General features: G+C 36.9%; 1 pseudogene; it reads left to right on the top strand.

Annotated features, from left to right (window-relative positions):
* The first annotated feature begins 3,423 nt into the window (after nt 1-3,423).
* Nucleotides 3,424-3,872, top strand: LOC101298636 (annotated as a pseudogene).
* Nucleotides 3,873-16,968: the final 13,096 nt, after the last annotated feature.

The following is a 16,968-nucleotide window of genomic DNA, read 5'->3' on the forward strand; positions in this document are numbered from 1 at the left end:
AGTATTGAAAAGGACTATTATATATATATATATATATATATTAAGCCGGATATGAAGTGGACGTTCGCACTGTCCTTAAAGTGCGGACGTCCCTCCATTTGCCATCGTCCGGCGCCGACAACGGCGCACCTCTACCCGAGCGGACTCCAACAACGTCCCTGATCACATACTTTCCCTCCCCGGTGAGTCCGCCGAATTCTAGTTTTCCAGCGAGATCACCCAAAACTTCAAACAAGATCAATCTCATTGGAAAACTGGAATTCGGTGGACTCGCCGGGGAGAGAAAGCGATCGAGGACGCTGCTGAAGTCCGCTCGGGTAGAGACGCGCTGTCGTCGGCGCTAGACGATAACGAACGGAGGGACGTTCGCACTTTAAGAAGCACAGTGCGGACTTCCGCTTATATATATATGGCTTCTAATTAAGTATAGGTTTCGAAGTTACTCATGGCAGTATTTGGCTTGATCAAACTCCATACACTGGGTTAAATATAATATATATTGTCATAATATCTATCATAAACCTAAATGAATAAAATAAATCTAACTACTAGTTTTACATGCATGGGTTTTCAAATACTGAAAGGTGAACAAATTAGCTATCAATTAGCCATTTTCGAATATCAAATCAAACAAGGATTTTTTACTTCAATCGAAGTCTCATCCCTATGATATATAGCTAGCTATGGCCACGATTCCCACGAAGTTGCATGGTCTTGGTCTCTCGGATTATTCAACCGTTTAGTACTGCTCCAATGGAGGCTATTGCGAAAGGTCTTTCAATCACGCTAGCTGCAGTGAAGCTCGATCGTTAATTTGGAGGCTAGGTTTTGCTTACTTTGCAGTTCATTGAGCTGGTTAACTTGTATATATTGAAACTGATTCCTCGTCAGTTCAATAATCTAACTTTTTTTTTTGTAGATGTTTCCATGAAGTTTTCGAAAAGGCTAGGCATTTGACAAACATATCTATATATTTCCCTCTGCACCTGGACCTGGACATTGTGTTCCCCCATTTTGGACAACAAACAATAACAGTATACATATATAAATTATTTTTACAAATTTTACAGCATACCTAGGCCTCTATATACATATAATCGACCAATTCGGTCTACTTCGATCAATATATGGTCAATTTTATATCACTATATATATAGGCCCTTCTAATGAGAGATTTTTTTTTTAATTCATTTATAGAGATAGGGTATATGACGAATTTTCCGATTACAAAATCACATCTTTACCCTTCAATTTGTAGGTCTATATGAGTAGATCACTTCCACAAGTTTTTAGAAGAATTGGTGATCGTTAAGTTGTCCAACACATATCAGGGGTTCTGATCGAGTACTTGTTTTTTCCAAAATAGGTTGATCGAGACAACTTACGCGGTCCTAAGCTAAATTCCAATTGACTGATTTATACATTCCGAAATCAATGTATAGAAGCGCTTTTATTAATTAATTGAAATTTGAATCGTGTACGTAGGAAAAGGTTGGGAAACAAAGAGTGAATATTGTCAACTGATTAGTCATCATCAAGTCAACATAAAACTTGAAACTAATTACTAATTCACGCGCAATTCAAGCTGATCGGTCTGAAGGAATCGAATCTCAAATTAATCCTAGCTTTTTAATTTCCTGGAGACTACGCTGAAATGTCTTCGCAGAAGAAATGGACAGCAGTGAAAATCAACTATATTTCTCTCCTCTTTCATTGCAATTTTATTGATTTGATTTGTTATTTATTAATTGTACTATTGATAGTTTCTGTATGAATTAGTCAATATTCCTAGCTATCGTGTTAGCTAATTCATCACACGTACCATGCATGATGTCAAGATCAATTTTATAACTGAGTTCTGTATATATATATATGAACTTTCGAGGCCATCACCGGCTCAACTTCAACCAAGAAATTCACACTACGATTATATAGTAGTAACCATCATCATCGATAATCACCATCATATAAACACAATTATTATCAGGCGGTACAAACAACTTTATTTATTTAAAAGATATGAATTTTTTTAATTGACCTACTTTTCAATCATATTTTCTCATCTTAACCGTTCAGTTTTTAGATATATATGAGTATATCATCTCTACAAATTTGCAGTCAAATTGATAACCGTTAAGGCATTCAAAAACTGTGATTTAAAACTAAGAACACGAATAGTTCAGGTTGAACAGTTTCAGTTCGTTCATTGATTTAGTTCATTTTCGATACCTTAACGATCACCAAATTAGTTAAAAATTTTGTATAGATGATCTGCTCATATATACTACTATTTGAACGGTTAAGATGTGAAATTACAATCGAAAAATGGGTCAAATTAAGAAAATCCATAGATTTCAAATAAATAAGGAGGTTTGTATCTGAGAAGACCGGTATATATACATATATAGTTCATATTCAGAGCGAAGCTTCGCTCTGAATTAAAGTTTGAAATTGCTTATTTGACTCACTTTTAAGTTATATTTCCACATCTCCACTGTTCTGTTTATTGATACTAATATATAGATCATTCATACAAAATTTCATCAAAATTTATGATTGTTTGGGTATTAAAATAGATCAAATCAATGAACGGACCATAAATTTGTCGGACCAAAACTGTTTGTGTAAATAACAATTACGAAAGCCCAAACGATCATCAAATTAGATGAAACTTTGCATAAGTGATATATGCATTAGATTCTACAATCTGAACGATGAAGATGTATAAATATAACGAAAAAGTGGTGCATATATTTTGCCAGACATACAATTTCTTCTCCTTGTTGTTCTTATTTCTTCATTTGGAGTCATCAGTCATGTGTACTACTACTACGGTACTACCTACCTAAATCATGTATGTGGAAACCATCTTCGCAATTGTTAATGCTCCGTCCCCCCACTCCATCTGATCCCCTATTGGTATGTTCCTTTTACGGCTTTTAGTTTTCCTCGTTTTTGCCAAGAAAAACACCTATAGCATGGACATTGAAAACCAAATGAACAATGCGAGTCAGATTGATTATAAACTCTTTTAAATTTGTTCAAATTGTTGACATTTTAATTCAAAATTGTAACAAATAGTGACTGAGTCAGGATTAATTTCGTTCTTAATTATATATGAATGAATAATGAATCAAGTCAATCACACAAACATCGATCTTCTATCCAAGAGAACACTAGTTGAATCTTGAGCGAAAGTCAAGCCCAAAAAAGAAAAAAACAAGAAACAAAACATACTTGGGCTAGCCCAAAGATAGATGAAGAAGGGTCCTTATGTATGGGCTTTGAATCGAAAACGAAGCCTCTCCAACCCTGTAAACCTACATGATTTGTTTCAATAATTCTCTCCTTGCTTAGTGCAACTAGCTAGCCTATCAATCCCCTAATCGATCATCGTGATCATCTATCTCTTGGTGTTTGGATATGTCGAAGATACTGAGAATCACTCCCGGTGAGGATTGTTCCAGTGAAACTTCCACCCATGTCATCGGCAATGGCAGCCATATCAGGGGGAACTTCAAACGCAATCATTCTCTGGAGAAAAGGCGAGCCCAAATAGAGCGTGTTAGCAGGGAGATATATCCAGAAAGAATACCTGTGATTAATTGTGGAGAGGGCTATATTCACCGACGTTGCTTGCATTACCAAGAACAAGTTCCTTGTCCCTGCCGATCTTACTCTTGGACAATTTGGTTATGCTATTCGTAAGATGATCCACCTCGGAGCAGGCAAGGCTATATTTCTCTTCGTCAACAACACTTTACCTCGCACTTCTGCTTTGATGTCAGATATTTATGCAGCAAATGCTGATGAAGATGGATATCTGTACATTGCCGATCTACAGTGGAGAGGGTGCCTTCGGGTCCCTTTAAGAAGCAGCAGCTAGCTAGCTTATACAAAATCTAGGAATTAGCTAGTGTGGTTTAGGACTTGCAAACATATTAATAATCAAGCATGCACCTCGATCGGAGCCAACTTCTAGTTGATTATCATACTTTTTTTTATGAATATTATAGTTTATATTAGTTCTAAAAAAAATATATTATAGTTTATATTTATACTTATTTAAATGATATATATCTCAAGAAATTTCAATGGATGCTTGATTTAAAGAAGTTGAATAATTGCTTTAAACATCAACAAAATTCTACAGATATTCTGCCATCTGCTTCTTCTTCTTACACATGAGACACTTACGTGCCACCCCAATTGATGCAGGTTTGTTTGTGGAAAAATTGATGCATTGTGGTCATGTCCAAAGGTTACTGAGGTGTGGTTTTATCTCCTTTCCATTTTTTTTATTTTTTATTTTTTTCGATCACGACTTCCATATATAAAGATAAACAAAGACCTACAATAGCTTTTACATATTCTACCGTTATCGTTATCTACAGACAGACAAGTAGTTATGAGACAAACTTCATAATAGTACATATATTAGACTTACCTTTTAATCGTATTCACTCACTTATTCTGTAGGCTTAGTTCTATTGATCATAACATAAAAAATAGAAATAATAAAGAAATAAAACAACAACATCATTGCCTAGGCTGTATACACACACCACCATCAGCTTCTTTCGTTTTCTCCTTTTTGAGGTTCTTAGTATTTTTAGAACCCACTGGACCGTCTGGATGTCTGCTTTTCTTCTTGATGTCATCGCTGCCACCATTGCCATCAGATGTGTCATTACACCCATCCAATAAATTTACCCAAGGCCATTGCAATGATCTTGGGTATGAGAGTCTTCTACTTTTTGAGTGAGGAGAGGGGACTTTCTCCAGCAGAGCCAGTTAACATCTTGAGCTTCTTTCGAGAGATAGATGGGGAAGTAGGGCGTCCACGTTTCAGAGACTCCACTGCCGACAGTGCTATCTGCTTGCCTTTGTCCACTGTAGCCAAAGCTAGGGTTTCATAGTTATCCCCTTCTTCAATAACCTCTTTGAGAATGATGACTGGTTTGCGAAGGATTGGCTTGGGATCAAAGAGACCGCATGCCACAAGAGGAGCAGAGGCAAATACATATAAATTAAAGGATTAAATTTTGTTTACCCCCTCAAACTTTAGTGGTAAAATCAGTTTGATCCTAAATTTTTTTTAATCATCGGTCTCTAAGAACGAATGCACCAATAAATTAATTGGTTGGGTTAGACAAAAAATTGGGCCAAATTTTACATCCACCGGTGTAAATTTGGATTGGGTTGAGTCTAGAGTCCATGTGGGACCCACATAGTAGGATTATGGACTGGGTTAAGAATTAACCCAAGCTTTGCTCCGGACCAATTCTTTCAAGGGACCCACATGACAAATGCAGGACATGGGGGGATAGATGCAACACCAACGACTCTTTAATATGGTCCGTTCAGATCAAGATCTGACAAACCATATTAAATGGCAACGACACTTAAAAAAATAATAACAGACACATTTAAGATCATTGGATGAAATCTGATGGTTCACAATCAATAGCAACGAATTTATTCCGTTTTGCTGACAAAATTAAAAAAAATTAAGATCAACAAAAATTTCTATAAATACATTACTACTCTCTTCTTCATTTTTCACACTCTTTCCTATCCATCTCTTCCTTCATAAAAAAAACTCTCTTCCTTCTACAATTTATTTGTTCTTCTATTTCATTTTTCGTTCAACAAAATGGGTGGTTCTTGGACCACCAAGGAGGAAGTTCAATTGTGCGAGTCATGGGCTGGGCTATGGTTACCGTATGCCCCATAACCGGCAATCAACAAACACTTACAAGATTGTGGCAAAAGGTTCATAAACATTATGTTGAAAATTAGATGGGATCAACCGCGGTGCGACCGCCGGCGGCTCTTCAAGCTCATTTCAAGCCTTTAAAGAGGCTTCTCAAAGCATGGCACAATGCAAAAATTCAAGTTGGGAATCATAGACCAAGCAACACCAATCAATTGGATGAAATAAATTATTTTAACCATGCACTTAAATTATATTTCAACCAATTTATATGTTTATTAATTTTTATATTGTTTGAATTTTTTTTTATAGGATCATCAAATTAACCTAGAGTTCATAAGGGTGATTAATAAGCAATTCAAGCATAAGGAGTGTTGGGAGGCGGTGAAGGATCACCCTTATTTTAGAGATGCACCTATGTCTCCGGTCGCCCCGTTTGTTTACTCCACGGCTAGCGGTCCACAAACCGTTGGATGATGAAAAATTGTTTTGGAGACTCCTTGTAGCTCCGTCGGAAGGCCTATGGGACAAAAGGCTGCCAATGATAACGATATTGATATGAACATGTGTCTTTCACACATTGGTCGTTGATATCTTATAAATAATTCTAATTTAATTTCTTTATATATATATATTACATGAGCATTTTGTGTATAAATAAATAATTATTGAATTCAATAATAGAATAAAAGATAATAATTGTTTATCGATAAAAAAACATTTTTATAAAATGTGAATAGTAATTGGTCCTCAGATTGGTCTCATTGTTGTATTGTCGAACCAATGACTGATTTGGGTGAATAGTGTATTTTCCCGAGTTAAGGATCGGTCCAACCCACCCAAAATGGGTGCATTTGCTCTAAACTTCCAATTTCATTCAACATGGTCCAAATTTTGAAATCATCTTCAATCATGACATCATATCATGTCGGATCCGCCCACGAAGTCAACGATCCGCTAGGAAGTCAACAGTGCGGTACTGCGGTATGAAGCCAACGGTCTTTGGTTGGATGTCAAAGGTCTGGATGCATAGAATCGCAAATCGACACCGCACTGCTCGGTTCTATACAGCTTCTGGAACCGATGATCCCGGTTCCATTCGATTTCAGATTCTCGATATTGGTTGATGTGGTTTTGTTAGATTTTGGTGCCTAAAATTTTAGCCCTAACTAGTTCGAACCTTAACTTGTGGAAAAAACATTTTTGGGAAAGAGCGACACCTAAATTGTTGTCCCATCCGTAACAGTAGCTCACTCGGCTACTATTTTAATATTAAAATGACATTAAACACCATATTTTAGTTCATGTAAGTTCATTGAAATAGAAGTTCTGATCCAAATATGAGAGTTTCGGGGCCTCGGCTATGTAGTAGCCCAAAGGAAAGTGTAGCAGCCCAAAGGAAGGTGTAGCACCCCAAATCCCCAACTCAACAATGCAACAAAACAAGAAAGTGAACAAGGGCAAATTCGTCACTCAGAAAAGCACAGGGCAACTATATAGGCAACCCATCCTCCTACCGCCTCCAATGTCAGTTCAGTCACACTAGGGTTTGGCTTCTCCCATTCCTAATCTCTCTCAGTTTCTTCGTTTAAATTGTTTTACGCGTGGCCCTTAAGATCGCCTTCCCTTACAACAATGGAAGCGTTTCGAGTCATAGCTGCGCTACATCAAAACACTATATCTGGGAGGGTCTCTTAAGGGTTTCCTTCTGAACCTTCCTCTTCTCCCACCTGGGATTTCTTATTGAGGCGTTTCTCCTTTTCCTTTCGGTATTTGGGGCTCGTTATCTCATTATTTGGAACCCTATGGCAAGTAGCTTTTATGCTATTTGATTCTGGGCGTTTCAGATAATGGGGAGCCCCTTGCCCATTGGAACCTTGTGAGTGTCTCATACTTGGTTGGGCAACATCTTTAGTGTTCTTACACCCCATTTGGGATTTGGTTTACAGTTTTTTATATTTGAAATTGGCTTGGCAAGAGTGATGATTCAATTAGATGTGTGAAAAGAGGATGTCCTCTTTTTGTGAACTTAATTGTTTGAGGCATAAAATTTGTCTGACTTGCCTGCCATTATAGCCATTTTGAAGTTTTTGTTTAATTTACTTCTTGTAACTGTGTACTTTGAATTAAAATGGTAGTAAAATCTCTGTACTGTATGAACTGGTTTTGTTTTGATGGACTTGGCAAGAGTGATGATTCAATTAGATGTGTGAAAAGGGAAATCCTTTTTGTGAACTTACTTTTTTGAGGCATAACTTTGTCTGACTTGCCTTACATCACCGTCTGTTTAAATTTCAGTGACCGTTGTTTGCATTGTAGGTGCATTTTTATGCTTATAAAATGATCTATCTAAGTGTAAATTTGTTGTGTTGGGCAAGTGTGATGATTCAATTAGACGTGTGAAAAGGGAAATCCTTTTTATGAACTTAATTTTTTGAGGCATAAATTTGTCTGACTTGTCCACCGATCAACTATCTTTATTTAGTTATCTTAATTGTTCCAAACGATTTGTTTGCTATGCTCGCAAAATGGCTATTTTTTCTGGAGAAAAATGAACAATATTTAGGCAATGTTTGAAATGAGTTTGGCAAGAGTGATGATTCAATTAGATGTGTGAAAAAGGGAAATCCTTTTCTTGAACTCAATTGTTTGAGGCATGACATGTCTGACTTGCTGTGCATCATTTATCAATTAACTAAATTTGGTCTGTACTTGTGATTGTTGCAGTATTGCTCTGGAATCAGTATCTGTATTGTTCTGGTATCATACGGTAGATTCAACCAACAGAGTAAAAGAATAGTTCATTTAGGTTTATGAATTTGGAGTTTGACACCAAACTATCTGCAAGTTATTGTGTTGTCTTGCTAGATGCCTGTATCTATATGGGGAAGTTGTTCAATTAAGTATATCTATGATAGGATACTACATAGCAAGTTATATCAAGTTTTTAGCTCAATTGCTGAGTAATCCGACTTTGAGTTGTCCAAAAGCAAGGAGGATCTTAAAACGAAGATATTTTGCAAATGCAGTATAGTATTGCATACAACTTCAGAGCAGCAAATTGTTAAAAGTATTGCTCACAAGCTAATGTCATCTCCTGGATTTGAATAAAAGCTTTGCTGAGGTTATTGTTTCTTCATAGGATTGCTCATTCTCTAATTAGAGAGTTGGTGGTGCACCGAACGATTGTTTTGTGGAAGCCTACTGAAAACGTATTCCTCAAAACTGAGGTTCCTACCACCCCAATAATGTACTATGAGCTTGTCCCCTTTTTTTTCTGATTACTGGCGAGTCTTTGTATCTTTCTGATTACTAGCTAGTCTTTGTATCTTTGATATTGTGAAGCTTTTGCCAATAAATTTACTCTTTTAATTTCCTCATCTGAGTTTTATATCTTATGTTTCTCTCACTCCATGTTCCAGTTCAAGATTGTGGTAAAACATCTGTATTTGAAACTTGTTAAAGAGGTGTGTGAAACTATAGTTTTGCTTGCTGCTGCAGAATATAACATAACAAATAAGCATGGATCAACCGCAGAAAATAACATAATAATAGCCTAGGATTATATTGCCATCACCAAAACCATACTACATAACCGATTAACAATTGTTCGGAAATTCAAAACAGAGAATTGGGTATCCAAAAACCCCCAATTTTTGATGAACCCAAAATAATAAAGCAGACAAAAACAAAAACTTCCTCGCTCAGTACGGTTATAGCCAAAAACTCAGATTCTTCTTCTCTCCTGCAGAAAAGGCAGAGACTAATCCAGAAACCCAGTCTTGCGCCAAATTGCATTCCTGACCTGACGCAAATCCCTACCTTTGAGAGTCCTCCCAACTCCTTCCAGCACTGAAAACGTGGTCCTCGCCGACACCCCCGAGCCCCTCGCCACCAGCTCATGCGGCGGCAGCATCTCCTCATCTCCCCCGTCATCATCGTCATCCGCCACGTCAGCAAGGTCACCGTGGTTCCTTCGCCGCTCCATCATCATCGCCTTGGACAGCACCGGGACCTTCATCGGCGCAGACTGCTGCTGGAACCTTCTGGAAGGCACCGACTGGGTCTGACCTCCGCTGCCGTCAGAGGCGGAGGAGGGGGTTTGACTCTGCGGAGACGGCCGCGGAATCGAAGGGATTGGCTTGGAGGGGGAGGAGAGGGAGGGTTTGCGGTAGAGGACTTGGGCCGGGCGATCGGACTCGGGTAGGACCGCGAGGATTCCGGATTTTTGGGTGAAGGTGAGGCGGTGGTTGGTGGTGGTCGAGTCCTCGGGGTCGGTGAGGTCGCCGTTGGTGGTGGTCCAGAAGACCTCGGCCTCGTTGAGCTCCTCGCCGGCGGAGGATGACGGTGGCGAGAAGGAGAAGAGGCCGAGGAAGCGGTCCGACGACGGCGAGCGGCGGTCGCAGAAGCTGGTGGGGTCCATTGGGAGAGAGAGAGAGAGAGGGGAAAAGTTTTGGTGTGGCGGACAGACGCGGTGTGTGTGTGTGGGAATGGAATTAGAAAAAGAAAAAGAAGAGAAGAAGTAGAGAAGAGGGAGAGTGTGGGGGCACCTGAAAAAGTTTGTTGAGGGAGTGGGGTCCACGTTGGGGAGGACGTTGGAAGGATGCGTTTTTGGGCTTTTTGGGGGACCCCCGTGTGGTTATTGTAGTCGCGTCGGAGTCCCAGTCCTATGTTGCTAGTGACTCGTGAGTCCTCCTCTCTCTTGACGATGTGACTTTAGCCTAATTTTTTTTTTTTTTAACTAATGTAATAATTGAACTGTTGAATTAGGATGGTTTCATGGCTAGAAGGCTATGAATACTCTTTTTATATTATTTTTTTTGCATACATTACTCTTTTTATATTTTAGTTTTGCGATTACATGAGATAAATAAACTTATAAACATAAGAATGCGGTTAGTGATAACTCTAAATTTGCTCACTTAATCTCATTCTATTATGAATTATTAAATGACATATTTATTCTCTTATACAATGAGACACTAATTTAATAAAATGTAATATTACATTTATTCTCTCTAAAATTTTTAATTCAATAATAATGGATTGCATTTTATTATTTTCTAGTTTTACCACATACTTATTAAAGCATTTATATATATTTATATTACCATACATGTCACATGCATATATAAAGTGAAAAAATATTTTTACAAAAATTATGATCTATCAATTATTAAAAAAAAAAAGTATAATAATATTTTTATAAAATTATGATCTATCAATTATTAAAATAATTTATCATCATGAGGTATAAAAACAAAAAATACAAAGTTACAAAATAAAATAGTATATGTAAAATAGAAATATAAAAGTAACAAAAATATAGAATAGTACATGTAAGAACATTCTTTGGATAATCAATAAATAAAATTTGAGACACAATCCTTGTTTTTTTTTAAATATTTTTTTTAAGAGAATAGTATTCTTCATAATTCAAATTAAATTTTTTCAAAAATTAATGTCATTGAAAATTATTTCTTACAATTTGATCAAAAAATGAATGTCTTGTGACATTTTATGCAAAATAAAAAAATACAAAAAATAAAGAAAATCAAGAAATCAAGGTCGGGTATGGAGGTTTGTGTTAAAAGGAAAAAAGAAAAAAGAAAAAAGAAATTAAAGAATGGAAGTCAGGAATAAATGTTTCACACGTAAAAAGAAAAAAAAGAATTGGAGGTATAGCGAGTGAATAAGAGATGTAACGAGTAATATATTAATATATATGTGAATTACATAAACAAAGCTATTTTAGGAATTTGAAAGGAGATCTAATGAGCAAATGCTTGTATTTAAAAATAAAATGGAGGTGTAGAGAAAATGAGAGGTATACTGAGTAAATTTGAAGGTCTAAATAACCGCACTCTAAACATAACTAAATACAAAATATCTCAATTTTGAAATTTTGGTATCGATTTAACAATGTTGCTCTATCAGTCGTTGTTATCAATTATGTTTTAACAAATGGTAAAGTAACACGTGTGCAAGATAAGAGAGAGAAGATTTAGCTTTGTTTTAGTCATGCATCGATCAATATACAAATTTGTCAATTTGATTTAGTAATTATCCAATTTAGCAATGGTTTATGTATTCTGCTGGAGCATCAATTTACCTCAAAAATTGACAAATTTCAATTTTAACAATACTACTAGAGATGCTTATATATACGACTTGCAAGCACACACTGCAATCTCATATCGATGGGTGGGCGGGGGTTGGAGTCGTGCGGGTTATGGCTCAAACCTAATCCAATCCATTTCATACGGTTTGACTATTCTTCAAATCAGATCCTAATTATGAAAAAGCCCAAACCAGATATTAGGGTAGGAGCCCCTTCTAATGAGAACCTCTATAATGAAGACTAGTTGAAAACTTCTTTGTTTCACCCACTTTCCGATCATATATCCATATCTTCACCCTTCAATTCATAAGTATTTATGAGTAGAATGAAATGCTAGCATGAAATTTTAGAAAAACAATCTTAAAAAGCGATTTTTGTTGTTATATGACTGTTTAAGCCCTTAAAGTGAGTTATAATGTCAAAACTAACGTTCAAATTAGACGGTTCTTCAACAATTGGGCATGATTTATGAAAATCAGAAACTTTAGGGGGTAAATTTTTAAAATTGAAAGAACATGGACTGAAATGAAGTTGACCCCAAACCTCCTGCGGGTGTTGGGGTTGGGATGTGTTAAATGAATTTAATCCTTTTTCTAATGCTAATCCAATCCACTACAACCGGTGAGGTTTGTAATACGGTTTTAACCGGTGCGGTGCTGCATTTTTGGTGTGAATTAATTGCCTATCCCTACTCATACCCATCCAAGTGAGGTCCAACTAGCTTACTCTTGTCCGGAGATTAGGTACTATGGTTTTTTTTGTTTTCATATGCTCGATGCTCTTTCAAGCTCATTATAACCAATGAGAGTATCAATCATAGTGTTTGCAGCTTCTTACAACATACTTCGTAGAGGAAGACAAATGATATAAAATGCATTTTGACTATTGTTGAGCAATATATAAGCTCGCTAAGAAGTGCCTCTCTTCTCTCTCCATGAATACCTCCTAGCTAGGTTCTCAAACATTTCTCCATCTAGCTGCGCTTTGGGTTTGTGTTTGAGATTCTTTTGCGCTAGGTTTCCCGGTACATGGGGATCGATGGTGAGTGAGGATTAGATCATGGTGGTTGGGTAGGTGTAGTTCCGTTCTTGATGGTATGATTTGGGATTTGTGTGGGCTGAAGCAGTGAAGGGACGAGCATGGATATTAGGTTGACGATGTGAAGCAGTGTTGAAGTATCAACAGTAGACTAGCGGTGCCTCGACAATAACGGTGTGGCTTGTCTTGGATCGAGTTGATCCTCTCTGGATGGGCTCACATGTTCTAGGTGGTTCCTCCTTCAAGCGTGGCAGGGACGGCGACCACGACGATTCGAAAAACGTAGCTGGGAGATACAATGGTTAGTCCTCTGGAGGTGGCGACATGCTTGGAGCGAGCTTGGCTGGCTTGTCATTTTCATGTCTTTGGGTTAGGTATTTAGGCTTGGGCCTTATTTTTGGGCTCCATCTGGATTATGTTTTATTTTAATTTATCTATGTTTTGCTAGGGCTGTTTGTAGGTCTAGGTACCTTATCTTAGTTGGTGGGCTTTGGCTTCTAGTTAGGGTTGTAAGTGCTTCTAGAGAGTTCTAGAGAGTCCCCATTTGCGTAGGGTAGTCCCGGACATGGTTAAATAAGTTTCGTTGGGCATTTGAACCCAAGTCTTAATAGTGCCTTGGTGATTGGTTAGTTGATTTGTTTGCCACCAAGACAATTAATTATTAAGATGTTTCATCCTAGGGTTTGCAACATAGAGATAGCTTAGGATTCTCTAAGGTTGTTTTTCATGATTCGTTTTTTTCATAGCCCGCGAAGATGAGTTGTGTTCATGTTGTTACCTATATTGTTTGATCAATAAAACACTTTACGTATTGACGGTAAAAAAAAACAATAATTATGTGAAGTTGCATACATATCGCCTTGTATGGCGAATAGAAAAAATAACTCAATAAGGAGAGCAACTACTGGGTAATTCAAGAAATCATGTAGTTTAGGAGGTGCATTCGGTTCCCAATATTATCATCTGGCGTTAATGCTCAAACTGGTTCTACGTTGGTTCCTCTCAGGTTTAAGACATGTTTTTATGGTTAAGTTGGCTTTCTTCCTTTACAAAAGTTAGTGAGTTGGTTCTCTCCCTCTTGCTCCTCTATTGTCACTTGATTTTAGCTTCTAATTTATTTGATTTTCCTTCCAACCACTTTTCTAAATTTTTTATTACATTTAGGTTCTAGTTTTTTTTTTGATCAAGAGTTATATTTTTCTTTCTGTTTTACTTAAAGTAAATGCACTCATTTTAGGTGGGTTGGACCAATTTTCAACCCGAGTTAATACACTATTTATCCAAATAAGTCCTTGGTCTGTGGTTCGACAATACAACAACAAAATTAATCTAAGGACCAATCACTATTCACATATATAAACAATCGTTTTTTTATTGACAAACATGTGTGACATGTGCAAAATGGTGTTTGTGTGGCCCCATTTGTGGATTGGTCTGGGTTAGTTTTTCAATTTGACATGCTTCCAGTTACAAAATATATGAGGTGAGGATTACCCCATGCTTTAGTCGGGTTAGGTTGGCTCCACATAGGGCCCTCGTCTAACCCAACCCAATATCTACTTGGTGGATTGTGTTATTGGTACTATGACATGATCCAACTCTCATATTACCCCACTGCTGCTTTTGCTCTTACGATCTCGAAATATCCATGTTTTCTGAAGATTTCAAGAAGTACCCAAAACACGTGATTCTACGACGACAAAGTTGATACCAGCATAACCTTGTAACCAAAATTTCTCCATCATTTCTCATGGCGGTGAGTCTCTGAGCTTCACGGGGCAATCCAGGTTTGAGATTTAGGGTTTTCACATGGCAGCGTATCTCATCAGGTATGGGGGACGATCGTGCTTCAATAGTGAATAATTTAGTGACATGAATCTCTCTTGGTATTAGGGGTGGGTTCGGTTTTGTTCGGTTCGGTTTTCACCTAAAACTGGAAACCAAACCGAATAAAAAATTTGGTTGGGTTGGGTTCGGTTTGGCATTTTTTGAGACCTTGAACTGGAAACCAAACCAAACCATTGGTTTCGGTTTCGGTTTTCGGTTTTTTCTTCTTTTTTTTTTTAAAATAATTTTTCTTAAAATTTGTATGCTTTTGGTAGTAAAAATTTATCGTACTTTAGGTCTTTTTTTTTTTCTTCCATTACTTAGTTATATAAGCACATATAATATATCAATAAAATTTATGACAATGATTCTCCAACAAACCAATAATCTATAAACCAATAGATACTTTGAAAGTTTAACACTCAATAATTTCAAAAGTATTGGGAATTGACCACACTAGCACACCATGAAACCATAATTTTTAAAAACTTCTAAGTTCATCTTGTACAAAAAATATAGACTCCATAGTTTTAAAAGTCCATCCAAATAAATTCCATATTTTAAAGTTTAAAAATCATAAATTTGAATAAAGAAGAGAAAAATAAATTAAATATTATAGTCTATCATCTAAAGCTCGCAAGAATAAGATCTTCGATTATAGAGGTAACATATCACTCTCTATACTTCGCATACACGACACCTATAACATTTCTATATGTACATAAAACGAAAATAAAAAGCAAAATATTAGAAAAGACAAACATATAATTATATAGAACATAAAACCTAAAATCATATTCTTCAAATCAAATATTTAATAAGAAAATAAAGACAAAAAACGACGTCGGTTTTGAGAGATTCGATTTTTCGGTTCGGTTCGGTTTTCCAAGAGCCGAAACCAAAAACCAAACCAAACTAATTTGGTTCGGTTCGGTTTTTCTTAATTCGGTTTGGTTTTTTTCGGTTTCGGTTTGGTTTTCGGCTCGGTTTTTTCGGTTTTCGGTTTCAAAATTCCACCCCTACTTGGTATCAACCGTGTTTTTGCAGCATGGGCTTCTTTAGGCAGCGGCATCAAGCTGCTTGAAGAGGTCCATTCGACTGTGTTATGATATATGGCTCAACTTGCGTCTTGTAGACAAAATGAATGGTTTTTTACGTGGGTGAAAGGTTGGGAAAGATTATCTTGCTCTAAGGGAGATGGTGGTTGCAAGGCGGTGGCTGCTGGGATAGGGTCGCGTTTTGCAATGACGATCAGACTAGTTGATGGCTGGAAAACACTATCTATGTCATTAGGATCCTTGATGGCGATTCTCGTCATCAGATGGATGGAAGATGGTGTATGAGAATTTCCCATAAATAATGAGAACTGTGCCGGGGAAGACAGGGAGTCGGGGGAGCTCGGGAGAGAAAGTGAGGCTGATTTAGGGTTTCCAAAAATAAAACCCACCACTTTCTATTTATATACTATTCAAAATCGGAAACTAACTTCCTTTGACCGTAACTTTTTCATACGACATCTGTTTTACGTGTGCCGCGTGTCTACGAACTCGTATCGCCAAACTCTACAACTTTCATAAAAGAAGTTTTTCAAAATAACTTACGGATAAGAAAGTCAATTTTTGGCCTCTTAAAAGTCAAAGCATCTTAATAAAATTGACTCCCGAAACTTCAACTTCGCACATACGAATGAGAATTTCCCATAAATAATCATTCATTAATTCTGAAAATAATACAAGGAATTGATATGAAAATCTAAGGTATTACAATAAACTTGATTGTCTACATAAGATAACTTATTTGGATAACAAAGAATGCAATTCAAACTTAACCAAAACCAAAGAAATCATCAATTCTACTTACCATCAAATTCAAATCCAAAACCAATTCTTAATAGCAACTACTCAAAACAAGCAAACAGTATGACACGACCCGCCCCAAATTTCACCCTGAAACCCAGAGTAAGTCGTGCGGGGACCACCTCCAAGGAAAATTTACCGAAAAATCGGCATAACCTCCCTTGAAAATGGACAACCCTTCCTAATAATATTTGCAAACACTTCTGAAAATTTAAATCTAACCTTAAACTCCTGGAGCCTCCGTGCTCCCCAAAACACAACACTACCCAAATTATTTACTAATCTAAACAAATCTCATATCCAACCATTATTAGGTTCAGAGCAACTCTAACAGGAAAAAAGGAAACATAATAAATTAACAAGCGGAAGCTATATGATGACTATGCCTCATCCCTATGTACGCCCGACCT

The sequence above is a fragment of the Fragaria vesca genome, linkage group LG6 (genome assembly GCF_000184155.1).
Source record: "Fragaria vesca subsp. vesca linkage group LG6, FraVesHawaii_1.0, whole genome shotgun sequence".
NCBI lineage: Eukaryota > Viridiplantae > Streptophyta > Magnoliopsida > Rosales > Rosaceae > Fragaria > Fragaria vesca.